Genomic DNA, 26,671 nt, shown 5'->3' with positions numbered 1-26,671 from the left:
ACCCCAGACTTACTTAATAATATCCTAAAGAAAGCTGGTCCAATATAAAGTGCACTAATTAGAACTTAAGATTCAGTTCCCAAGACTTTTTGTACCATGTCAGGCAATAAAATCATTACCAGCTCAGTGAGGTGGGTCCTAGAAACTTGTACCTCTGAGCCTCAGACTCAATCTGCTTCATTCTTCCACTTGAAAAAGAGCCAAACCAACAAGACACAGCCATCCAGTCCCACAAGCTTGCCCTCAGAAGCATCTAAAATGAGCTGGGGGAAGGAAAACCAGCCTTCCTCTGGTTTGGGTTAAAAGCTGTGTGGTAATCTAGAGAACAAGTAATGAGGATAACATGACCTCATCTCCAGGTGCATGCTTTTTCTGTATCCCCAGTTGTCTCAGATGCAAAATGCATGCCAACAGACCTGTCCTTTTCACCAAACTAGTCTCAGTGTGAAGGAAGCCTTGGTTCTGTGGCTCAGCCAGGCTGGAAAGGACAGCTGCAGCTCCCAGGGGAGCAGAGTGGCAGGACCTGTGGGCTCTGACCATCATCAGGCAGGTGCAGGCGCAGCCATCAATTTCAAAGAGCTGAAATACAGAATTAGAAGGAGGTGGAAATGGGAGAGAGCAGGTTGATAGAAAATACTTGTTTTATTGTCTTTGTAATATAAAAAGATGATGCCAATAATCTTACCAATTTAGACTGGTGCAGTTTAAGTATAAAAAAGAGGTTGCATGTTAAAATAAAATTAAAGGACTTGGTATTTTCCCAAAACACTGTATGATGTAAACATCTGTAATCTCTGGTCTCACCTTAGTCACCAGCCGTCCCATGCCAGAGATCTTTTACTCCAATAGAAAGTGAAAATATTCTAAACATACAGCAATGTATTAATGCACACTTATGGATTATACATAAACAAGTGAAGCTCATTGAAAAGAAAAGCAGAAACCCATCACAGCACTGATATATCACCTGCTCTTCCAACAGATACATGGAAAAAGATGTCATAACCGGTGGGTCTCTTTGGGATCTGTATTTTTATGTACCTGCCAGAAAAGAAAATGGTTGATTTAATAAGGAGATTCTGAATTGATTATTTTTAAAAATCATTATTACTTGCCTACTTTTACTGTCTCTGTAGGTTTACTGGTTTGGAATAGACTGTTCTTAGAATAAGACATGTAGCCTTTGACATAAAGATTTTTTGAAATCCCATTAGGAACACCACAGTGCTACTTTTAGTGAGCTTTTTCTGTGACCTAATTTTAGGAAAAATCCCAAATGATCTCAAATCAATTAAGTTCTGAATGTCAAAATTTAAATTAATCATGAAAGGAACATTTCCATTATCAACACTTTTAATAAGCTTTTCCACCTTGGGCTCCCCGCTGGAGGCACAACGTGTACAGTACCTCTGTCTTTGAGTGGTCCCATTGATTATTTGGTGGCATTAATCTGGAGAATAATTTCCTGTGTACCACAAATACATAATGACTTCAAAGTTGTGAGCTTGCAGATAACTCTTTATGATTGGGTTGTTTTCTAATGTTTCTAATAATTTCTTCTTTTGAAAGGAGAAATAAAGAATTTTGAAAAGCAAGAAAAATGGTTTAACCCTGTGGCCTTTAATTTATTTTTTTGACTGATCAACTTACATTTGGGGATCCTCTTAGCATTTTGTGAAGTGCTATATTACACTGTACTAAGAGCAGGACTTTTTTTTTTTTTTTTTGGCACAATGGAGGCAAAGAATGACAAAAATAGGAATAAGAGAATGAGGCCCGTAAACATGTCTAGATAGGAAGTTACTTTTCATGGCCTTACTAATTAGGAACCTATTGAAAGATGATTTCCCTGCTGAAAATAGGGACTGGTTAACTTGCAAAAGACTACAGATGAGTTGGGAAGACAGCACAAAGCATTAGAAATCTGTTGGGCAACCACCGAAATCTCTCATTGCAGCTGCTCTTTGTTTGTGGAAGTGAGGAGTAAATTTTATAACAAATATTGCTGGAATAGTCATCAAAAATGTGCAGCTTTGCATTCAGTCTTACAGGGTTTTGATTTGTTTTCCCCAGTGCAGCAGATGGTACTGGGAAAACAATAAGTCTTTGCATCCACTTTCTCCAGCACTGACAATTGTTCTTTCTGAGGCATTTGAAGAATCTACCAGTCACAGGTCACCAGCGTGAGATCTGCAACTCCTGCATTGTGGAGACAAGAGCAGGAACTTCAGTTTGAAAATGTTTATTGAATGAGCAAAATGAGTGGGTTTAGAGAATATCCATCAGAGTATAGAATTTTGTTAGACAATGTGAAGAACTGTGATGTTTAAGTCAGACAGGCTTGCCTCAAAATGAATTTATGCCTGGGTTTGTTTTGTTTGGGTGTCTCTTTTCTTAAGATTCACAGGTCAATATTCGATTGAAGTGATGGTATAAGTGCAGAAAATGAGCATGCTGCTTTGCAACAGAGGGTAGTTGTGCATTGTGTAGAAAAATAAAGATTGTTTGGAATAAGGAATTTGTGGTTGTATTGATAGAACAAATTTTAATGGAAGCCTGGGGAGACTGGGTGTGTTCTGACGTACTTTCTCTTTTATCCAAAATGAATTTATGTATGTATGTAAGATTTGAGATTACAGATTCTTCTGCACTTGCCCTATGTTGGGATTTTTTTAGGAAAAAACTGAGGTTCTGAATATCAGGAGAATGAGAGTGGGCACACAGTAATTGCAAATGGTGCATTGCTTGATTATCAGGTTTAATGTGTCATTAGGGTTTGCTGACCTTTTCTGTGGCTGCAAAACATGGGCAGATGTTAGCATTAGAGAGGAAAAGAGAGCAGAAGTGGATAGATGTGAGCAGGCTGGCTGCCAAAAGATCAGCTGACTATGTGCTGACATCAAGAGCAATCTGGAGAGTCCTCCTTACCCAAGCAAGCCTTTGCAATGCATGGTTGTCTGTATATGCAGGAGCCACAGCAGTGTCTGTAAGCCAGTCTCTCATCTGGTCAGTACATCTTTGTTGCTATGAGATGTGTTGTCCTTGTCTCGTTTTGGCTGATTTCTCTGATCTTAGTCTCTGCAGTTTGTTGTTCCATCTGGTGAGAAAAGACAATTAAGGGGAAATGGGTATTTAGGTTGTCTTTTGCATTTTCACTGGATTTGCAGAAGTACTTCCCTCCCAGATCTGCATGCAGTGTGTTACTGACAGCTTGTACCTTTGTCGTCTCTTCCCATTGCAGTCTATGGAGCTTTGGATTGTTAGGGAGTAATAAAAAATACATTTTACGTGGGTCACAGCTATAGCAGTAGCTTGAGGAGGTGGTCTCAGTGAGGAGATGTACTTGTGTGCAGGAAATGGTTTCCCACAGCCTCCTGTGGGTTGCTTTGCTAACTGTTTTTTAGAGAGGACTGCAAGATGCTACTGAGTGGTGGATGATGTAGCGAAGGTAAAAAGTTCAACTGCTACAGTGTGTCCTGCTATTTATCTTCAGAAACCTTGAGATAACTGTGCTAAGTGCATCATCCTCTTCCCTGCCCCCATACCCAATCACTAAAGATCTGCTTTTATGTGTGGCTTCCTCTGTTCATTGTGCAGGGTAAAGATTCTGGTTCGGACACTTTTCCCAGCAGGAGTCTTAATTTTCCTGAGAAGCAAACAGTGCTTTTGTCATGGCATATCAAAATACCCATGAAAGGTAATTAGATGGAAGAAAGGAACCAGCCAGTGAGATGCATCGAAAGGGAAGTCTGATAGTGCAATGTCTAATGAGCAAGACACTGAGATCTAGTTTCTGCATTTTTCTTTTCTGTGGACATATGTCAAGTCAGTTAGCTGTAGCATTTGGAAGATAATGTAAAAAATATTTCTCTTTCCAACTTTTTGCCTGTATGTATTTTCAAAATACATGCTCCTTTTGCAGTGGGCGTCTACTACTGTGTGTGTGCATGGTGCTCACTTCTGTGTGTGGCTGCTCACTGGTACTTGGGAAAGTATTTTAATGCCCATGTCAATGATAAAAGAGTAAAAGCCTGTTCAGGACAATAGCTCTTCTTTTCCTCTTGAAAATGTGTATCAGTGCTTCTCAAAAATTAGTGTCTCTGAACTCTTACCTTTACACAGGGCTCAGGAAAACAAGATTACAAAATATCAGGATGCAGCAGAGAGTGTAGCTGTTGGAAAGATGACTGGAAAGCTAGGAGGGTGAGGGTGGAAGGAGGTACTGTGAATATTGGCAGTGGTCCTCAGTCTGCTCCTGTTGCCCTACTGCATCAGGAGCCAGGTCTGTCCTTGAAGAAAATGAATGATTTTTTTTTATTTTTATTTTTCCCATTCCCTCCCCACCCCCAGACAGTATAACCTAAGAAGAATAAGGCTCAGAAACAGGATTAGAGGTTTGTGTTCTCAGTAAGGACAATCTGAGCTTTCATGAGAAAGCAGGTTAATAAGAAATCTGACAATCTGGAATAGGCTGTGGGAAACCATTTGCACCATCACTGGCTTAATGATGACTTTAAAAGTAATTCCAAACAAACTAATTCCTAGAGACATAGGAGGTGATAAGGAAGAACAAGATTCTTGAGCCTGGTACCATGTTGAATAGGTACTATAGAAAAGCCTTTGCTTGCTTGTTACCTAAAGGTGAAGAAGGAAAAAACATTATCTGTAGACTGTAAAGAGTGTATAATAGTCTACACTGCCTCTTAATGCAGAATCTCTTGCAGCAGTGTTTAGTTCAGAAGGCTGTACTAAATTTCTGGTCAAGATTTCATCCACATCTGTGTACATTCTCTTTTTTTGGGGGTAAGAAGATTCAGGTTTTCCCACTTTTCAACTCCTGACCCAACCCCTTTCTACTGTAAAAAAAGACTGATCAATTAAACAACAGGAAACTGCTGCCTACAGCAGCTAAATCACATCTGATTTGTAGATGAGGTCATTTGCAGCTGAGGCAAGTACATGCATTTTTCACAGTGGGTGCTCACTCTTGGTGTGCTTTATCCCTTTGAGGCCTTTAACAGCTCTTTTCTTTGAGTCAGCTTTGATCCAAATCTTGGCTCTTAGTTGGACAGCAGCACAAAATTGAATGCAGGTATACAATTGCATGCCATATATTTTAAAGGAGACAAAACCCACAACTCCCCACCTCCAAAAAGAAAACTAATTACCATCCTCCAAACCCCCAGACATGTGAAGTATCATCCAGTTTTGTCTTCTTCTCTGCCTGTGTCATAGATGCCATTTGTACCATGTTTTCCTGATTAAAATCCCAGGGGTCTTGGTTTGGTTTTTTGTTGCTGCTGTTGTGTTTTTTGCATTTTGTTTTTTTCCCCTGATATGCTGTGGTTCTTAACATTCTCTTGCCTGTTCAAGCATTTAAAACATGAAAATAAAGCCTTGGAAGCTTAACAGGAGCAAATATTCACTGTCATTAGTAAACTGGGGGAAAGGATGGGATTCAACAGAAGATTTTCCAGGTGATAGAATCCTAATGGTTTTAAGGGAAAGAATTTAATTCAGTGTATCTTCATAGATACCAGCTATTCTATATCCCCTTGTTTATGCTGTCTCTATGACCATGCTTCAAGAATTGTTTTGCTCAGCTTGATTCCTTCTCATCTCTTGATCCCTGCCAAGGCAGTGTTCTTGGCTGCTTTGAGAGACACGGAGTAAACATTCGGCGTCAGTAGTACAAGGTTTGTTCAGCAGTTTTAACAGCCAGGTACAGTCCTGGAGAGTGCTGCACGCATACTTGGATTGAATGGGCAGGGGTATCTTTCATTTTACTGGGTTTTGAAAAAGAAGGAATTCTTTAAAATGACAAAACACACAGACCCATGAAAGTCATGCTTTGATATTAGCCTTTCCATGAGAAATCTCAACACAAATCTGTTTAGCTGGGTGATTGCCAACTGGACATTTGCTAAGTATGAGGAAAATTGTTCAGCTGTAAATGCTTTGACATAAACCAAGTGTTTTTTCCACAGACTATCTGGGATGTTTATATAAGTGGCTGTTTAGCAGGTCTATGCATTTTAGTGGCATTGTTCCTTCAGCCAGCATCTTCTTTTGACAATACTTGCTTGATTCATCCCACTGTAAATTGTTTCCATGCACTTAACCTAATGGCTCAGTACTAGATGGCTTCATCTCTCTTGAAGGCTGAATCTGTTAAATACTGCAACTGCTTAGTACAATGTGCCTTTCAGAAATAAGTGGGATCAGTACAGCAATGCATATCAAGTGTCCAACATTGAGTGCCTAACTTTGGCTTCATGATGCCTGTTCTTGCTTGTTCATGGTGGGGAGTCTGGCAGGCCTGGGAAATAAATACATGTTCAAAATGCTTCTTTGACTAGGTTATCAGTGAGATGGATACCTGTGGGGATAGCTGCAAGAACTCAACCCTAAACCCAAATGCACTGTTCCAGTTTATAATGCAGCTATTCTCTTTTCCTATAGGCTCTTTTCCCTGCTAAACTGGTGTCAGGCACACAGCATTTCTGCTCATGTGCCCCCCTTCTTACAGTCCTTCCTACAGTTCTCTCATCTCACTGCATTTGAGACCAAATTTGCCGTGCCCAGAGTACTTAATGAAATCAGACACTTTGCTATGAAGTTGTCATGAATAAATGCATATTGCCCACACTCAATACTTTCATTTTACAGTCTTTCCTGGTTTTTTTTAGTTCTGCCCCTATTCTTGACGAGATACATGAGCCCACGTCTATCTTGTAGTAGTGCAAGTACTGCCATGGTATTAACTTGGTCTGCAGAGCAAGCTTTTGCATTCCTGATAAATATATTTGCGGTGAAGAAGCAGAATTGCTATTCTGGGGGGAAAACCGAACCCCAAAGCAAACAAACAAACTGAAACTGCTCAACTCTCCAAGATTATACAGAGGATAAAATCCAACTTCTGGGGTAGTCTGCAGGCACACACAGATACACAGGCAGGCAGTGAGTGCCTGTGTGACAGGGAGCTGGAGCGAGAGGAAGCCTTGAAACTTAAACTCCTCCTGCAGCTCTGCATCTGCTCTGAGTCACTGGTATGACTCACACTGACAGTGTTCACGTTAGCTAGCGTTCAGATGGAGCAGCTCTGGCAGCAGAAGAAGCAGGTTATATTATTGATTACCTGCTGCAGCAGACAGTTGCACCAAGATTCATTTTTACGAGCACAGATGAAACAGAGGAGGCTCTGCTGAGCGCTGCTATTATTAGTAGTATTGCTTTCTTAAGGTAAGAATGCCTGTTTATTTAAATATGTACCAAAGGGAATTTGGAGCTTGTGAAGTCTGAATTACTGTTGCTGTTATCCTCAGAGGATGCTGATCTTTGGAGCTGCAAAGCTTTCTCTGGGCTGTTTGCTGTGCCATATGGAGAATCATATGGCTAATGGGCAGTGTGCGTCCTAGGAAACAAAATAACTACTTTCTCATTCATTGATGTTATGTAAGGCATGGCAGCCATGTTAAGGACAGAAGACCTCTTTTGAAGAAACAGTGCTGCTAGACGGTAGGGCAAGGAAAACAAGGAGTTTTTAAAGCAGCTCTCTGTTGTTTGGAGGGTGCTGCAGTTCTCTAGTTCTTGCTTAATGAATTTCTGTGTCAATAGAATAAAAAAAGCAGTTGTATTTGAAGTAGCAAAATAATTGTTTACCTTTACAGTCACTGTGTTGTTTTGCCTTCAGCATTCAGGTTGGGACTGTGCATGTGATCTGTGCAGTGCCTGGATGTAAACAGTTTCTTCAAATACTATAAGTGGTACTTCCAGATATTGGGGTGATTTTCATCTTGTGCCACTAAAAGCACAAATGTCATATTCTGGCAATTAGTAATATGCAAAAAAATGAGATATATTCTAGTTAGTGTTGACATATGCAGAGTAGGTATAACATTTGTTTATAGTGGCTTCACTGCTGTTTTACTCACTTTAGTGCTATAATTTTAATATAGGTTAGAGTGTTATTGCTTATTATGCTCGTGTAGAATCCTCTGAGTCTTGAGTAGTTGCTATATTCCCCACAAGAGATTTTATAAGCTAGGGATTCTGGTTTTGAACTGCAGTAGTGAATTTATCTTAATTTATTTTTTTCTTTTCTCCTCTTCCACCCCCCCCAATTTATTTTATATTTAGAAAGCAGTATCCTTTTAAAGTACGGTGAGGTTGGCAGTTGCTTTCAGTAATTAGGAGCCAGATCACTTGTGTTTGTTTTCCGAGTGAGGGAATGGGGGGTATTTTCAAAACCTGATAATTTCCTAGATTGTTTTCAGGTACTTGAAATTACCACTCATTTCCATGTAGAATGTACATAAAAGGGATGACTGTCATCTTCTCTGGAAGAAATACTGTGCTGTAGTAATAGCATTTTAAAATGACAGTATCTTTAGGTTCTTCTTCTGTATGCTAGTTTATAGCATTTACTGATGCACAGTGTTTTCATTGCTATGAATTAATCAGATTTGGTGTTACTCTAGCTTTTATAATAGATTAGTTTTCTTAATAAAATGGAAACTAAGGTCTGTTAGTGCATTTGTAGGATCTTTATACTTCTGATGACACACAACTTGGAAAACTACAGTGTGAGAGGGAGAATTTAAAACAGTGTCTGTCATGGATGCCCAACTCCCAGAGGAAAAATTTTGTTGACTAATTTTTATAACTTGTGTGTCTGATATTAAATATGTGTCCTGTTACAGCATTATAAATGCAAACTAGTTTAAACAGTGTTAGGGTTGGGTTTGGGACTGTTCACTAACAAAGTTCTAGCATGTGACAGTCTTCTTCTTCTCCCAGATCCAAATAAGTAGAAATAAAACATTCTTTACATTCCGAATTTCTCTACTGATTTGTATCTTAATTACTGTTATTTAAGATTGTGTCAGAATTTGGCTTAAAAAATTGCCTCTAAGTATGCATTTAGGTACATAATATCTGTGTTAAGTGCAAAGTAACCAGCTGCATTCCATCCTTTTGTGGAGGGATTTCGCACTAAGTACAACAGGGCTTGTCAAAGTCTGCTCTCTAGGCACCCTGAAAGCTGAGTTTTGTTATCTTAAGATGGCTTTGTATTAGGCTGCAGAGGTAACACGTGGCAGAGGCTATTTGGATTATTTCACTGGTACTTTTTGGCAGGACTTGAATTGTGAGAGTTCATGATATCCTTGGCCTTTCTTTTCTGTAAACCCAAACAGAAGATCCCAGCCCTCTGTTCCCCGCTCCTGTTCCTAACCTACAGGATATCACAGCTGTTTTTCTCATCTCTGCATTACTACAGAGCCATGCTTTGTCATTTTTGCTTTCTCTAAAGCTTTCATGAACTTCCTGCTGAAATTTAAGCCCCTTTTTTGATTCTGACTTCAGCTGTTCAGGTGTGGATTCTCTCCCCTTGGTAGGTTTTCCACCTAGGAAAGCCTTGAATGCCACAAAGCTCACGTAATTCAGCATTTCCCTTTTGCTCCTTGTGCTGCTTGTGTTCCAAACAACAGGTGGGGTGTTCAGGTTGTCCTTTATTTGTTTCTTCCTTTGTAAAACCTCCTGCTTTTTTTTGGTGGCTTCTTTTGTGGCCATGCTCTGTGTTACTCTGAGCCCTTTTTCAGCCTTCCTGGCAGCTGCTGGATTAACTGTGATCTCTTACATGTTCTGCTCTCAGTTCTTGAGCAGAAGTTTGAAAACAGACAGTGGCATCATCCTTGGGCATGTTGTTCTACCTCTCCCTGCTGTGACAGCAGGAAATGGCTGCAGGAAATAGAGCTGTTGCTGTGGGTAGTACACAGAGAAATGAGGACCCTAGAGAAAATAAAGCATTTCTCCAAAATTCTTTAGTGGGAGGAAGCACTTACTCTCCTATTTTACACAAAAGCTGCATTAGCAATGATTTATAACTAGCCTTGCCTGATGAAGAACTTAGGGGAAATCCAATCCTGTCATTGTAATTAATTTAATTTATGTGAGTCATCTTTAATATGAGTGATATTTTTTATTGTATTACAGTTTTAGCTAATGATCAGCCCAAACTGGACCACTGCTGTATCAGAAGCTGAGTTTTACACAGAGTAAAAGATGGCTCATGCACTGAATAAGAGTTTATATTTTTTCCCCAGAAAAAGTGGTTGCCATATTTTCTGTGGTGATATGCTGGTTGACATTCAACTTCCTGATAAAGGACTCTGCAGTATATGAAAAAGCAGCTTCTTGGGGTTTGTGTAGTACATCCTTGTCAGACAGCAGCACAGCATTCTGTTTTCAAATAGGAATTTGAAATGGAGGGAGGGGAAAATTGTATTAGGGGTTTTGACAAGTTTTTGTTTCTTTTTTTTGCATGTTTGAAATAAACCCGTGTAAACTGGAGTTCTGTTGGAATAAAATCCTTGCATGTGAGCAGTATGAATAGCAGCATTTGCAGTACTGGACCATCCTGTTTGTTGGAGAACTCCTCTTTTTATTTGTGCAATTTTTAGAGATGACAGTTTTTACATGAGTTATTTTTGGGGTCTTGTGCAAGTGTAAGCATAGAGGGCATCTCCTTGGCCCCTTTGGCTGTTTTCTGAAGAACTCTTCTTATAGGGATTAGATTTGTTGCCTGATTTTAAAGAGGAGGGGGAAAGAGCTGTGAAATCTTTGTGTTGTTTCCTGAAAAGCTCTTCACTTAATCCTGGAGCAGTTCAAGCAGGGGGACACAGAATCAGACAGTGAACATGTCCTGGCTGCCCTGGAAGGCCTGAACTGTTAGAGAGGCTCCCAGCTCATTGAGTTGCACCAGCTTTTGCATCAGGCAGAAAAAGTCACAGTCTCATTTTTTGTCTGTTTAAACCTCTGTGTATTTTGAAGCTTATGCTGGTTTAAATAAAGAGTGAATGGTACAGCCTATACTCTGAGGATAACAATGATGGTCCTTTCATTTGCCTTCAGGGTCGGGGTTTTCACTTGACTTCATGACTGTAGTCCCCCTGTTGTGCTCCAGAGTCAGAGCCAGTGTAAGGATGAGGATAGTTCATTTTGCTCTGGTTAAATGAGGTTATGGCCTGGATTATGATGGCATGTTATTTCTGTGCAGAATTGTCCTTGTATTTTATAGGGATGCAGAAATCTGGGATTAGCTCTGTTTTCATTTCAAACTGATGCTTTGCCTTTAAAGCACCAGAGTACCTCTATCTCCTCTGCATGAGCTTAAATAAACAGCACCTAATTGGTAGGCTTGATGTCTCACATAACACTGAATTGACCTTCTATGTTCAGGTGAAACACAGTTTAAAGGGAGTGGGTTCATGATCCTTAATTCAAATTTACCTTTTAGATAAATACTTGTTAGTTCCAGATGCCAAAGCAGCTACAGGCAGAGGTGAATAACAGAGCATGGAGCCTGCTGTTAAAAAAAAAAAAAAGACAGCACTGCAATATTCTAGATTGCACTAAATGCCAATAACTTCATCCAATTTCCTGTGTGTGATAGGTGAATGTATTATAAGTCCCAGATTCCTGAAATACAAACTGCTATAAAAGATTTCTTCTGTCTCATTTCAGAAATAGACACAAGTGGCCTGACTTTACAGAGTAAGATTTATTTTTTTTCCAGGCTTTAGTGTTATTTCTGTCAAGTAGTTGGAAGGGCTTCTTCTGAGGAAATATGGACCAAAATTGTAAAATGTTGATTTGTGTAATGCGCATACAAGGACATGAAATAAATAATGCCATGTTGACAGTGACCTCTGTTGTTTCAGGAGAATTTGGAAGAAGAGCTCTTTTGAGCTCTGTATGATAGCATGGTGGATTTGTATGAAAAGGATTGTGTCACAAGTATTACTGTCATTGCATATTAGCATCATAGCTCTAAATACATGACATAAAAATGCATGCAACTGAGCTGGCCAGAGTGAGCTTTCTGTCATAAACCCTTTCTCAAATGTGGGTGTCTGGGAAAAGTTACTCAAATTATTCTCTGTTTCTGAGAGAAATAGATAACTTTCAATTGTGTTTTGGTAAACAGGAGGTAGTGAGTAATAGGAAGAATGTGGCCTTTGTGGTTTTGCCTGCATAAGGAAGATTTCTCATCATTGTCCCATAGCTTTGTGGATTCTGATGAGAACATGATATTGTAATGCTGACACTTTTACAGAAAACTGATTTTACACAGGAAAGTTGCTTGGAAAAGTGGCTGCTCTTTTGCTGGTGCATAGTAATAAAGGCAGATTTTGCTGGAATGTAGTAAGAAAGAGTGCATGGGCATAGTGGAAAGAGATGAGCACCTTCAGAGTACAGAGAGCAGTGACGGGGGGGCCTGGTTGGGCACATGGAAGGATAAACCTCCTTTTTCACAGTGAGAGAGTGAGTGAAACAGCTTCTTTTATGTGTGGAAGTGAGGGAAGGCTGCCAGTGTTTATGTGTATGTGATCTGAGGAAGAGAGGGGTTTGTCTTCAATACCCCATGTTGTCTCCATTCTGACTTCCTTGTAAATGCTTTGCCTTTTTTGGGGGGGATGCAAACATTTCCTAATACCTCAAGAAGGACTGCATGTTCTTTTCTGTGCTTGTTACAGGGGTTTATATTTCAGATATCTAAACATCACCATAGTCTTTAATTTAATGAAAAATCAAAATGTCACAAGGGGCCACTGGTAAGATTTTATTGTGGGCTAGAAAAAAATTGGCACAGGTAAGAACTGTCTCTTTAAAAACCAGGGGTGTCTTTAAATAGCAAATAAATGTAAAATTTAGCAGAAAGACGAATGGAGGACAGAACACTTTCCAGAGAAGATCTGCTTAGCTGGTGTTATTTTTGTGGTAAGTAGGAGACAAGAACTCTTGTAATTTGACTCAATTTGTGTGAAGATTTGATCCCCCTTCCAGTCATAAGCAAGGCACCCAGGATAAATGGGAAGAGCATTTTCCTCCTAGTACAGCACTTTAGTGTCACTAGCAGCATTTGCAGACATCTAAAAGATTGCTAAGAAGGTATATGTCAAATAGGCATTTGGGAGGGCTGTGGTAACTGATGGAGGAAGAATGTTACAGTTTGCAGCATTTCTTTTTTGAAAGTATGACATCTTTCCCAACTTCCCTAGAGCTTGCATTTTTTTCCCCCGTTCCTTTGTGATTCAGATTTCTGGAAAAAAACTTTCACAGTAAACATGACCATTTATATGAAAAGTGAATAATGCAGCCTAGATTTCTCCATATTGTACTGTATGTTTCATGGCTGGAGTGCCCAATGTTTCCATTTACATGAGCTCTCAAGCTGCATTTGGGGGCTCATAAAATGAACATTACAAGGCCAGTGCAGTAAGGAAAACCCATCTTAATGTCTCAGCATCTTGGGAATTTATGTAAAACTGAACATCCTCAGAAAATTATCAGTTATACTGCATGAAGATAATTTCCAGCCATTGTTCCTTGAATGTTTAGTTTAGTAAAATATTATCTAGCTTGAAAACATTGCCTCCCATGATAAAAAAAGGGAGAGGCATTGTGGGCATTTGGTAGCTGAGTAAAATGTGTCTTACTGTGACAAGAATAGAATAAATGAAAGAAGAGAGTAGGAATTTTAGACACTGGACACCATTCATTTGCTATCAACACTATTACAAAATTGTTCACAGTTGGTGCACCATGGTCCTGGGTGTCACCTCATCTTTTTGCATAAACACATAGCAGATTGTTGGGTCAGTAATGCTTGTGAAATCAAACCATGTCTTCTCTTTATGTAAAATAGAATATGAAATGCAGGATCTACTTGTGCAAGCCACTTTGACCTTCAGACTGTCTTTTGTAATCTTCTCTTCCTGGCTTCCCATCTTGCAGAACTGCACTCTTTATCAAGACTGACTTTGTGGAGGTGTGTATTTGACAGTGTTGAGGAATGGACCTAATGTTGGGTCATGCTCTGGGTTCTGACTCTGTGTGTTCAACCTGGGGAGGTATTGCTGTGTTCTATGATTTTCTTTTCATAAAAATCAGGTGCAGAGCAAGGTAAATTGTACCTGTGTTTCTGCCTGACAAGAAGCTGTGACTCCTTCAGGAACACAGCTTATCACTAGGAATGTTGAAACACTGCTGCAACCAAGTGATAGATAGAGTTGCAGACATGTGTTTTATTTCTTCACAACCAGAAGCTGGGAATTGATAAAATTTTAATGCTGTGTACATAATGTACACAGTACAGGTTGCATATATAATGCAAGTGAATCTGAATTAATTCTGAGGAAGTGAGATGAAGACAAGGCAAGTTTACTCTTTTCCTGGAGGGTATATTTTGGTGTAATGGTGATAGCATCTTGTGTAAATACTGCAAAAAGAGGCACCATATTGATCACAATAACGATTTGCTCAGAATGAAGTGAGTTTATCTTCTTTACTTTCTTATGGTTCCCGTAAACTGGTATTTCAAAATGGGGAATGAAGAAAGAGTCCAAGAAATAATGTATTGCAAGAGTTGCAAGAGAGTTGAGACAATGCAGTATTTTATTTGCCCCAAAGCAAAGGAGATCAGACAGCACAGCAGGACACAGTATTTTCTACCTTCTGTCTGCTAGAAAAAGAACATGCTGCCTGTGTTTGTAGGCTGATTATTGGAAACTCCAGCCTCTAAAATATGTTTACAGGAAATATCTTCTGAGCTCCAGAATGCTCCGAAGATATTTGCTAATGCTCATTCAAAGCTAACAACTTGCTTTGAATGATCATTAGTTTGCAGCTCTGCTTTCATGTGGCTCATCCTCCCCTTCTTGTCCACTGCAGAGGTTCTTGCTCCTCAAATTTGCCAGTATTATCAGCAAACAGTCCTTCCCCATCCTATGCTCTTGTTAGAGAGCTTTGGTTTTGCATTGTACCTTTTGCAAAGGTTCTGTTTTGCTCTTTTTTTTCTGTCCGGGTATTCTGGAGAGAAGTTGGGTGGGGCGGTGGAGTTTTTGGTTTTTTTTTCTTTTGCTTGCTTTTAACGTGGTGTATTTGGATTTTTATTTTTTTTTTAAGATGTTTAGGTTATACCAACATGTGCCATTTTGCTGACAGACAGAAAGAGGGGAAAAGTGAGGGCAAGCAATGGGAGACAGTAGTTTAGATTGGCACAGCTCTTGAGGGAATAGCACATCTGTTGGACTGAACCTGGACAAAAGCTGTCAAGGCTAACCTCCAGTCAAAGCAGCTCTGTTTTTACCTGATTAACTAATAGACAAAATCACATCTGGTGTCATGGGTTGCAGGTACCTTTTGGAGGTGTTGACACCACATTTAATTGCAAAGGAAAAGTGTTAGCTGTGCCTTCCTTCCTGGAATGATTTAGCTGCTCTTCAGTGAGTCAGAAAGAAGGAAGAAGGGAACATGGAGGAGAAAGTGAGGCATTTCCAGTGAGGGCATGTATTCTCCCTGTTATTTTTATGTTTGGTTTTTATCACATTGATGTTTTTCTACAGAAAGTAGTGTCATCCACGTCACTTTCTGCAGCACTTTAGAATAATGGTGTGGCAGATTTAATGGAGAAATTATGTCCTCAGTTTATGTGGTAACCCTGGATGCAAGTATAAGTGACTGGGGAGAGAAAAAGCCTCACTATATATAATTTCTGTACAGTGAAGGATCTGAATGGCTTTAAAAATCTGGCAGCAAGCTCTAAGGTTTGAACTGCCATCATCAGTCTATTGCAAAACAATTTCTGAATGGTTTTAATTAAGCAAAACCATGCTGCAGTCTTTAATAGAATGTGGTTTTTTGGGTTTTTTTTTTTTCTGTAATGAAGCTGTCTTAATGCAAAAGGCCAGAGAAAGAAGGCAGAACATGTAAAGAAGATGTCCTTTGGTGCAGTCTACAGTAGTACATTACCACCCTAGGCTATGGTTTTACTGCTATTACAGGGCAATATAATTTAAAAACTTTACCATGTAAGGTGAAAAAGGCTTGAATTGGTCCCCAGTTAGAATTGTTCATCTGCAAGTGCCATTGGCATCTCAGAATGTAATACCTGGGCATGTGCTGCTGGTCTTCAGTTTAGTTGTTACAGCTAAAGCTGCCCTTTGACAGTTCTTAATCAGGTACCAAAGTGCAACAGAGCTGGAGTGCAGTTAAAAACTGTGGTTGTGTCAAAGAGGAGGACTTAAAGGCCTCTAAAAATGTAGTTGAAAACCCAGAGTTGCTTTCAGAAGGGGGTGCAGAGCAGAAGGGCATCTGCAGGAGGTCAGAAGTTGCAGAGAGATTGGTAGGGGTAGGTCTGGCCTTCTCTGCAGAAGTTGAAATATTTTTTAAAAAGTCTCACTGATGGGCTGATTTTAAAACACATCACCAATCTCAGCGTTGCTTTGCAAGATGGGTGTGACTTGCTGGAGGTAGTGAACAAGTTAGGAATGTGACTTGGCAGCAAGGAAGCTCCATGTACTTACTAGGTCACATTGTCTCTTTTACAGATATGTGAGCTAAGCCACAAAGTTGAAAAGGATTTGCCTGTCTCCACAGAACTAATCTGGTTTTTGTCACAGTATTGTAAATAGAATTTTTAGATTCCTTTATCATCTCTGCCATTTTAGTTTCTTCCTTTAAATTAAATAAATAATAACTGGCCATGTTTAAGTTTAATATTAGATGTCCTGAAGGTGAAGGTGGTACAGTATATTACAGGATATTAATGTAGTAGGTCCAGAGTATCAGCCCTTGATCTTGTGACTGGCAATGACTTGCCTTGACAGTAGCCTTCATGGTGTCTAGGAGCTTTCACAGCACTTGCCCTGCTTTTAGAGTGGAAAAAGAAAAAAATAACCATACTAAATAAATAGTTATAAATAATATTAAATATAGTTATAATAATATTAAATAATATTAAATTGGAACTTTACAACTGAATAAAATATATTTGCCAATATAAAAATGACTTTAAATAGCAGATGATTTTTTTTCCTGATAACTTGTCTATCACAGTTACCCCTAAAAGAGCTCCATATAATGTTAGATGTCTCTGTCCTCATGGAGGACAAAAAGCCAGGATTAATTAAATGCTGAACTGACAGTCACAGATGTGAACCTTGAGTTTGTTCTGCCTTCACCTTGGACAATGAGAAGAGAACAAAACTTAAACTGCTTTGCAGGCCACTTCTGTGAAATTTTGCAAGAAATTTTAGATGCTTTGCTTATGAGTCCATGAAAGCAGTGAGCTGCATGCAGTTTCCTGAGTTGTTAAATCTGTTTTAACGTTGGGGTAACACTTTATTATATGAAAAACAAGGTTGCCCTTGTCTAAACTGACTTTTTTTCGTTGGTATTATTCAGCTTACTTTGTTACTTTGTTAACATTCTGTTTATCTTAACACTCTTTTCACCACAGTGGTGGAGCCCTTGTTATGTATCTCTGAAGAGCAAATTGTAGCTCATCTCAGCTTCCACTTTGCTGAGTTTAGCAGTGTTTTTGCAGAAGGTGGCTCTTCCTTGTCTGCACAAGCCTTTCTCTGCATGTTGCAGACTGAGCTGGATGCTGTTCCGCTCATTGTAGCAAGTGTTCCTAACTGAGTTTCTCCATTGCTGCTGCTTGTAGCAACAGGAGCACGTTGGCTGGTACACCCTAGTGAAGTATCTCTCTTTTTGTGGCTGTGTTATCTGACTCAAGGCCTTCTTTCTTCTTGTTTTTTATTAACTGATAAGCTCCCAATTGGTAGCAGAAGTTCTTGTTAGTCTGTAGTGTGTTGTTTTATCTTAGTACTTTTAAACTTCTTTCTTTTACTTCGGTTCTGGCTCTCCTTTGTTAGTTTTGCTGTAAGCTGATGAATTGCGTCTTGGTTACTGCATCACGGATTTGAAGACTTCTTTATGTATGAATCTTTCCTGAATTTAATGTTTTGAGGAGTGCTTTTCTTATGAATGCATTTTTTTTCCTGCGAATTATGGATTTACCTTTCTTAATCTTACTGTATATTGTTGCCCTGTGTGTACATTTTAATAGAGAAGCATCTTCCCCACATAGGAACCTGTTGACTTGTCACAGTTTTGTGGTACCACACTCAAAGATTTCTAACATGCTCTGCTGAAGCAAAATGGTAGATACTTCAGGTTAAAAATTATACTGGAAGGCTGCTACTTGATAAGTTCATGTTTTGACCTTAAGATAAAAAGTTTGATCCATAGAGTTATTTCCTACCTCACAGTTATACAGACTTTGTTCTCTGAGTGCAAATAAGGAGGTGAAGGTGTGAAACTGAATGAGCTATTTTGTTTCAAATGATAGAGAAGCTATGTTATAAAATGTTAACACTCAGCATTTTTAACAGGTTTTTAGTTGGGTTTCATTCCTGTAATTATTACTTACTGCCCTGCTCTCCTCCCCCCCCCCCCCCCCAAAAAAAAATCCTATACTACTAGCTTGTTTATATGATTGAGTCAGAAATAATTTGTGCTTTTTATGTCTTTCAGACTTCATTAAAAAAAGAACTGGATACACATGCTGAATTTAATTTGTGAAAGGTGGAGTAAGGTAAGATAATTTTAGTGATTACTACTGTAATGTGTGATGATCTGTTGGCACTGAAGGCAAAGGTTCAAAGATTCATCATAAATTAGAGGCAGAGAAACTAAAGGGAACTTTCAGCCATGGAAATAATGAAGCACTGACAAGATCCAACATTCTGATAGCAGTGGCATGCTTTTACCCTATGGTTTGTAGTGTGAGTAGTTCATTATTTTGGCCTGGGGTTTTCTGCTCTTACTTGGATGCACTGCTCGCAGAAGGTGAGGAAGTTCAATAGCTAGTGACAGTATGATATGTCTGTATTTGGACAAATTATGTGTTTCTGGAAGTCTGTGAGATTTAAAGTACATGAAAGGCTGAAAGGCCAATGTTTGTTGTCTGTTTCTACTGTAGGAACAAACCAGTCTTTCTTTACTTTTTCTCCTTAAACATCTGGAGATGATGAAGAAGGCAGGTCTGCCTGTCACTGAGCATTGCTGTACATAGAGCAGTCTCCTTCAGGATGGGATCTGAACCCTGCTGGGCACTTCACAAACATTTGTCAAGTGTTTGCTTCTCCACAGTGAAAGAGCTGCTTTATGTCCTGTGTGTGGCAGGGTTCAGAGGCTGATGGTCACATTTCTAGGCCCTGAGAAAGAAATCTCTGTCCAGGTGGGGCTCCTGTTAGCAGAACTGAGAAGACTCTTGGCCACTTGTTTCCAAGCAAAGTTCAGTCATAGGACTCCTGTTGCTTCCTGTGTGCAGAGCAGCTGTGTTTTGAGCTAAGCAGCTGCTTCTGCCATTCCAGAGAGTAAGAGAAGTTGGGCCATCTATGCTGATGAGATGAGGGGATGTGGCCTGAACTGCAAAGCAGTATGAAGCAGACTGATACAAAGAGTCTTCTAGTAGAGGCAGGAAGTTTTGCTGGGAATAGGAAGTAGTGAGAGGTGTAACAGGTTGCTCTTGGTCAGATGTGATGCAGAAATTGAGGGTGGACCTCAGTGTCCTTGTCCCTGATGTGGTACCCTTAGTCCCCTTTTACAGAGTTCAGCAAATAATGAATGGTGGAGTAGAGTCAATGGTGAACAGTATTGACTTCTCAGAGATGTTATTCCCCTGCTCCTGCTAAGGGAGATCAAATTCTTTTGTAAGGTCAAGCAGACAAAGTCAGCAGATGCACTTTCTTCTGCAGCATTGCTTCTCTTGTGTTAAATGTGTGTCTAAAAGCAGACTGAGAATCAATTACTGGAAAGTCTAGAGAGGTGTGCTGCCAGGACTGTGCCTACATCTGAAATTAAAGCAAATGGTCGATACCATGGACTCAGTTATTTAATTTGGGCAGAGTGGAATGGAGTGCACAACAGCATGCTCTAGGGACTTATGTATAATTTTTTTCTTTTGACCATCTTGAACTGCTCAGTGAAGAACAACTTGGGAATCAAGGCATGCACTTACAGATCTTTCTCCATGCCAAGAAGGCCAGGAGAAAGTTGCCAGCAGCAAATTAGCATTGCCAGATCCTGTAGCTATATTGTGACTTAAAAGGAATTGCAGTAATACTAGTCATTCAAATCATCTTTCTTTCTTTTATTAATCATTGTCTGCATTGGAAAAGAAATGCCTGAGGCAATCCTTCATCTCCATCCAATGCAGTTCTGGTTTTTGCTGAAGAAATTAAAAAAGAATTGTCATTCTACCCCAAGACAGCTATGACTTCTCCCCTGTGGGGTCTGTCTCCACACTTGCAAAGAAGTCCATAATAATAGAGCTAAAAGCCAGCATTTTGGGCTCCCCTACAGGGACAGCATATCATCCTAATTAAGTGTTTCTCAAACATGGCCCTGGCTGTGCAACCCACTCCATTTTTTGTCAGATTGCACTACCTGCTTGAAACTTTGTGTTAGAGTAGATCTGGAGAAAAGATAGATGGAAAAGAGAATGCCACCACTTCTGTTTACCTGTTTGCTTTGTACTTTGGTGAATGCTTTCTTTCCACTGATGTGGATTTAGTGGCTTCTTTCTTAGGAGTCAAACTCTAGGTTGCATATGTCAGGCTCCACGTAGTTTTTTTAATTAAGGCTCCTTAATTGTGTATAAGACAAGTTATGTCACTCTTTTTAAGTGAAAGTCACAGCTTTCTCTTCAGTCAGTTCTCTGGGTGACACCTCTAGAAAATGTGGTGAGTGGACAAACAGCACGGGAGACTGACTAAGGAGAGGTGATCATTAATATAAGCACAGCAAGCTGCTTTATGGTTATTCTTGTTACCTTTTACTGCAAATTTTCTATCTGCTTTTACAGTTTGGGGTTTTTTAGCAAAAACCACCAGCATTTGCTAGTTTGTTCCTTTTTCCTTCTTGCCAGTTTGTAAAATATAAATGCAGAGCAGGCCATGTGTGACTGCTGCAGTGATCTTGTTTCTTAGAGCGTAATGTTCATCATCCTCTTGTTAATGGTAGATGGATTCATGCCCCATGCCAATGTGGCCTGGATAATTGCAATAACTACACGTGCAGTCATTGCATAATGTGTGGCACTTGGCCTTTCTGTAATATTCTGTATTCCATTAGAGGGTTTTCTGACTGCTGGCTTTAGTATACAGAGCTACCCATGGCTTTTAGCAGTGAAGAGAGAGACGAAGAACTGAGTTGAATAATATGTTATGTGAAGGTGTAATGGTATTGAATAGAGCCTGAATCCAGGGAGAGGGAGAGAAAGAAAAGTAAGAGGACATAATGTCACATAGCTAATGAGAACAGCTGAAGAGGGCACAAAGGGAGAAGGCAGAGGCAGAATTTCAAGTGTTTAAAGTGTCTGGAAACAAGACAGATCTGTGGTCTCTTACTTTGGTTCTTTCTTATGGCTTCTGTCTCTTTTTACAAATATTTTGTCTATATTATATTCAGTGCAAGCACAAAAATCAAGCTTTTTCTGGAATTAAATGCTACTCTTCCATCAACCCTTTTAAAGTCTTTGGAACTTTATCCAGCCCAAGCTTGCATTCAATTCAATAACATTAATTTTACTCCTGTGTTTGCATTTTAATTATAAAGCTGCTACAATGTTTAAATTACAAAATGTCCAGTACCTAATTGTTAATAATTTCAGTATTATCCTTGGGAGATACATAGATGAACTACCACAGAATAGTAATGAGGGTTTCAGCAATAATTGTTTCACTAAAACATACTGAGAGAATTAACACTTAATCTGAACCATCTAAACCAACCTTCAAAACCAGCTGCCCACCATGCTTCTTTCGTTCATGGAAACTCTGCATATGGATAATTTCCTACTTCCATTAGTATTTTCCTTTTAGCTGGGAAGATAGAAAGAGCCCATGTAGGTCCTCAGGTACAGACTTCCCCACACCAAAAGGTCTGGACCGTGCAGTACAAACATTTGTGAACACTCTCTATGGTCTCCATATGTATGGCCTGCAATAGCTTGGAGCACTGCAATAAAAGACAAAAAATTTGCAGTTTTTTTCAGACTGAGGCATTGCTAGCATGCTACTCTCTGAAGAATAAATAGCAGAATAGACTCATAGTTATTTTTAACTTTAATGCAGGATTTTTCATGACTTTGGAGGGGCAGGGAAAATTTTCAAATTCGTATCTTTAGTCTGTAGTCAGACATCTGAATAAAAGTCCTCTGCAGACACTGAGGATCTGCAGCCCTTGGTGAAGTCAGGAGCAATTTTCAGTGATTTGAGGTCTCCCAAAAAGTCAGGTCAGTCTTAAAATCTACACCAGGAAAAATCTTAGGTTTTCTGCTTGCTACAGTGAACTGAAGCTTATAGTTATGTGTCTGCTCATGTGCTGCCCCTCAGCTGAGTCACCTTCCTGAACTAGAACTTACTTGGTCATAGAATCTCCTGAGTTGGAGGGAACCCACAAGGATCATCAAGCCCTTGATCCTGCACAGGACAGTCCCAAAAATCCCACCATGTGCCTGAGGGTGTTGTCTAAATGCTTCTTGAGCTCTGTCAGGCTTGGTTGGTGCTGTGACCACCCTGGGGAGCCTGTTCCAGTGCCCAGCCACCTGGGTGAAGAACCTTTTCCTAATATCTAACCAAACCTTGCCAACACAGCTTCATGCCATTCCTTTGCAATTCTGTCACTGGTCACCAAAGAGAAGAGATTGGTGCCTGCTCTCCCACTTCTACCCCTCCTATTGGATGCCCCATGGCTATTAATTTAGCACAATTAGACATTTTTAGCCATGATATTCAGAAGAAATCTTAACTGCTTGCCTATTTTGACTATTGTGTGACATGTGCAGGCAGCTACAAACCTACTTCTAAAGCACCAAGATGCAGAACTCACACTTTTGCTGTTTGAAGAATGAGTCAGTAAGTGAGTATATTAAAATTAAGGCCAAATTTGTCTGAAAGAGGCAACATATAAAAATATTACCTTTTTACAAAATGATTACTTGCAGCTCAAGGCAGAGAAATGCAAATGTGGATCAGAAAAAGAGTTTGAAATTGCAGACTAAGAAATGTTTTGTGTTTTGTACTTTTAAGGGTTTTTTTTTTTTTTTTTTTTGCATTTTTGTGTCAAGCTGGTAGAGATACCAAAACACTAAAACAACAAGAAGAGGAAGAAAAACAAAAAGCAAATTCTCACAGCATGTTAACAGTTTTCTTGAAATTAATAGTGCACTTATTCTATTAAAAAGCTTTTGGGTATTATCAAGAAAATCATCATGCCTTATGACAGAAACTTTTCCAGATGTTGCATGCTTGAGTGACCCAAGTAATTGAAAAGCCTACATGAACGTATGCAACAGTTTGTGAATATAAGAAGTTGTACTGAATAATGAGAATTTAAGGTACTGTGCAACTCTTAGAGGCTTGTGTGACAGAATCCCACAAACATTTCAGATTTGCACTGGAATTTCCCATAAGACTGGAAAAGACCCCCAGGATCATAGAGTCCAATACATATGAAGTTATACACAGGCTTTAGCTATATCCTGTGTTTTTTGTGGTCTCAGGAGATTTCAGGAAGTCTTGGGTGTTTTACTCAGGATATTACATTTCTCAGATGAAGCATCCAGTTTTTGCATCTCTCATATTTTAAAATCAATCAGACTTTCTGGCTGTCAGAATGGCTTTTTAAGTTGCTCCATTGGGAGTTTCCAATTTGGGAATTTTTTCAAGGTACTTTTTATATGTGTGATTGAAATATTGATCTGTTAGTAAGAGTTTTTAGAGGATTTTTATTACTCACAATATTGAATTTTACATATATGGAAAATATCATCCAGGCAACTTCAGGCTTGTTAATTTCACCCTAATAACCTTAGAAATATTTTTAAGGAATAAATAATTAAAGACATGGGAATTGAGTGGAGGGAGGATGAAACACAATCTCTTTTTCTAAGATAGGTCATATCAAACTGGCCTAGTATCTTTTTTTAATAAGAAAGTAGGTTTTCTAGAAAAATAAATGGGCTAGATCTGGTCTCTCTGGATTCTACTGAGCCATTTAACGTGGTGTTGCAACAAAAATACTGTTCAAGGTGGAGGAAGATTAGGTTAGTGTAAGAACTGTAAACACACCCATGGGAGAGACAGAAGGAGGTAGATATACATGATTGATTTTTCTCTGGGAGTTGGCTTGTTTAATTTTCTTGAGGCTTTTTTGTTTGGTTTGTTCTGTGTTTTTCTGGAGTTGATATTGTTGGCATGCTGTATTGAAAGCAGGCTGTTGAAACTTGGGGATGGGAGGAGGACGTTAATTTCTAGTGCACAGTTTTAGATGGAGTGACTATACAATTAACTGGGCAATTAGATAATACTAAAGGGGTGGAATTCAACCCAGCAACGTGTCAGGCCACACATTGTCATGAATTCCCTTACCCAGTTTAACCTTGGTGTCAAAATTAGCAGTATGACAGTCTGAGCTCTTATGTAATCAGCGGAAAGAGGCAGATTTTTAATTAGGCACCCAACTCCTGCTTTCTGTCTTGACTGTTAACAGAGCCTGGGCACCTGACTCTGGCATCAGTGCAGAGTGCCTGAAACTGGATGGTGCTACAGCCTCAGCTTAGGAAGTAATGCAACAACTTTTCCTATGAAGAGGGAGTTCAGCAATGGAAGATTTTGAAGGAGAAAGGCCTATATGAGGGTAAGTGGGTTTAAGTTTGTCTTTAGTCTGTCAGTTTGACACCATCATGAAAATGATCTCTGGGTTACAGGCAAGTGTCAAAAAGAGGTATTGACAGTTGAAGGAGGGAATCTCAGCTGGGTGCATCTGGGACCTTATACAGCATAAGTGTGCAACACCTCTTGCAGTGTCTGAGAAGTCTCACCTCAGTATGTGATAGAGGCAGAGAAAACTGAAAGAGGGTGGATTTAGATTAGATATGAAGAAGTAATTTTTTACAGTGTGAGTGGTGAGACATTGGAACAGGTTGCCCAAAGAAGCTGTGGGTGCCCCATCCCTGGAAGTGTTCAAAGGCAGGTTGGATGGGGCTCTGAACAACCTGGTCTAGTGCAAAGTGTCCCTGCCCATGGCAGGTTTAGTTGGTCTTTAAGGTCCATTTTAACCCAAACCACTCTGTGAAAAAGTGCAGGGATGATCAAAGTACTTATGTTACAAGAGGAGGCTGAGGCAGCTGTGTTGGGTATTTCAGGAAGACTGGTAAAATGGGAAATGCATTTGCCGCAGCTCTGCTGCTGGAGTTATGGGGAACATCGAAATGTGGCTGATATCAGCTAGGTTACAGCCAACAAGCAGGATGCCTGCAGACCATCAGAGGACTAATGCAGGTCTATGTGCAACATTATGCTATTGTAGGAAGATTGTGATACCAAAACCAAAGTGTCTACTTGTGTGATTTAGAGGTGACGTGAACTGAATATATGGCATGTCTTACTGATTGTGTGCATTCACCTAGCACATGGATAAAATATGTAACCAACATAGAATGCATAGTGATAATTGCATAATACAGGACAGTAATCAGTAGGAGAATGCTTTATGTAAAATTAGGAACAAGCTTAAAGATTTGTAAAGGTCAGTGATTGCTTGGTTTCTTTGGACTTAGGCTGCTGTTTGGCTGCTTATGCTTTTTGATAACTCCTATAGAATGTGATGCTTACTGTCTGCTGTATTGCCCTGCAGTTCCCAGCACAGCACATGGAAAGCTGTGTGATAAATCAGGCTTTGAGTGAATTTGTAGGGCTGGACAAGGCATGTTTAGTTTAGCCTGTGACAAATACATATTTAGAAGCTGACTGCTGGGTAGCAAACTCATGACCACTGAGAGAAAAGCTTGCTCTGAAGTGAAAACTGTGGTCATAGATCCCTGATGTGCCTGTAGTGACAAGTGATGGGTGCAGCACTTACAGTCAGTGACAGCCCTTGCCCCAGATACCTCCTTAGTTTGACAAACACTGAAACTTAAAATTATATGTTAGTGAAGAGCTGCCCTTTCCCTGGATGTTGGTTTGTCCCAGCACTGCGTTCGAAAAGAAGTTGAATCCTTTGAGCAACAGTGAGTAATGTGCTTTCTGCTCTGTTGCAAATCCTGAGTTGTTCTTATTGGCTTTGCCAGTTATTAAGAGATTGATCAGGTTGCTTTTTACCAGAAATCTTCATAAAACAGCAGGAGGAAAATACCGCAGCAAGAAACATTTCTAATGTACTTCTGGTAGCACTATGTTTAGTTCTCTAGTTATTTGTTCATTAATAAGGGATCAGCCTGGGATTCTGAGGTTTTTAAGTGCTGAGAAGAATATCAGGGGAGAGTAGTATGGCTTCTCTTTTTTTTCCCCTTCTGCTTTGTAATTAATTATTGTATAGCGGTACTACATTGTTATTGTTCTGTGGTAAAAACAATTGTATGATGATCTCACAGTCCTTACTTGGAAAGTTGCCACAGTGAAGAAAAACTCTGTTTATGCACTGAATTGTCAGTAGTTTGGAAGGGGGTTGTTCTGCTGGAAACAGAGTGCTTTGAATGACAGTCCAAGAGGAGGGATGGCAAGGAGGGGAGGATTGAGAAGATAAGTGTGAAAATGTTTCAGAGCTCTTTCAGATTTATTTTTTATTAGAGTCATGGTCAACTACCTTAGATTTAGAATCTGTCCCAGTTTATATGTGTCTTTTTTTCCCCCTGTATTCTAGGTTTTATTTAGCTCCAAGTCATGTTTTTCTGGCTAGTAAGCTGGGGGTTTGTTTTGAAAATCTGTCTAAGCCTCTTCCTGAGAGACAATACTTGGAGCATGTCAGGCCTGCA

At 39.6% G+C, this 26,671-nt stretch overlaps 1 protein-coding gene across 11 annotated transcripts in view; it reads left to right on the top strand.

Moving 5' to 3' along the window:
• The window catches only part of INPP4A (inositol polyphosphate-4-phosphatase type I A), a 110,584-nt gene that overhangs the window by 22,312 nt on the left and 61,601 nt on the right, over positions 1-26,671 (top strand). For 6 of the 11 annotated variants that reach the window (XM_030235133.2, XM_030235130.2, XM_050975607.1 and 3 more), the window contains exons 2-3: positions 18,385-18,445; positions 24,409-24,555. The gene's annotated coding sequence lies outside the window, so the exon portion shown is untranslated. Of the gene's footprint in view, positions 1-7,047; positions 7,243-18,384; positions 18,446-24,408; positions 24,556-26,671 lie in introns of those variants that run through there. The other 5 variants (XM_050975612.1, XM_050975627.1, XM_050975624.1 and 2 more) reach the window with 3 other exon arrangements.

This window comes from Serinus canaria, chromosome 1 (genome assembly GCF_022539315.1).
Source record: "Serinus canaria isolate serCan28SL12 chromosome 1, serCan2020, whole genome shotgun sequence".
Taxonomy (NCBI): Eukaryota; Metazoa; Chordata; class Aves; order Passeriformes; family Fringillidae; genus Serinus; species Serinus canaria.
The sequence above is the reverse complement of the archived record's forward strand: the minus strand, read 5'-3'. Positions and strand labels throughout refer to the sequence as shown.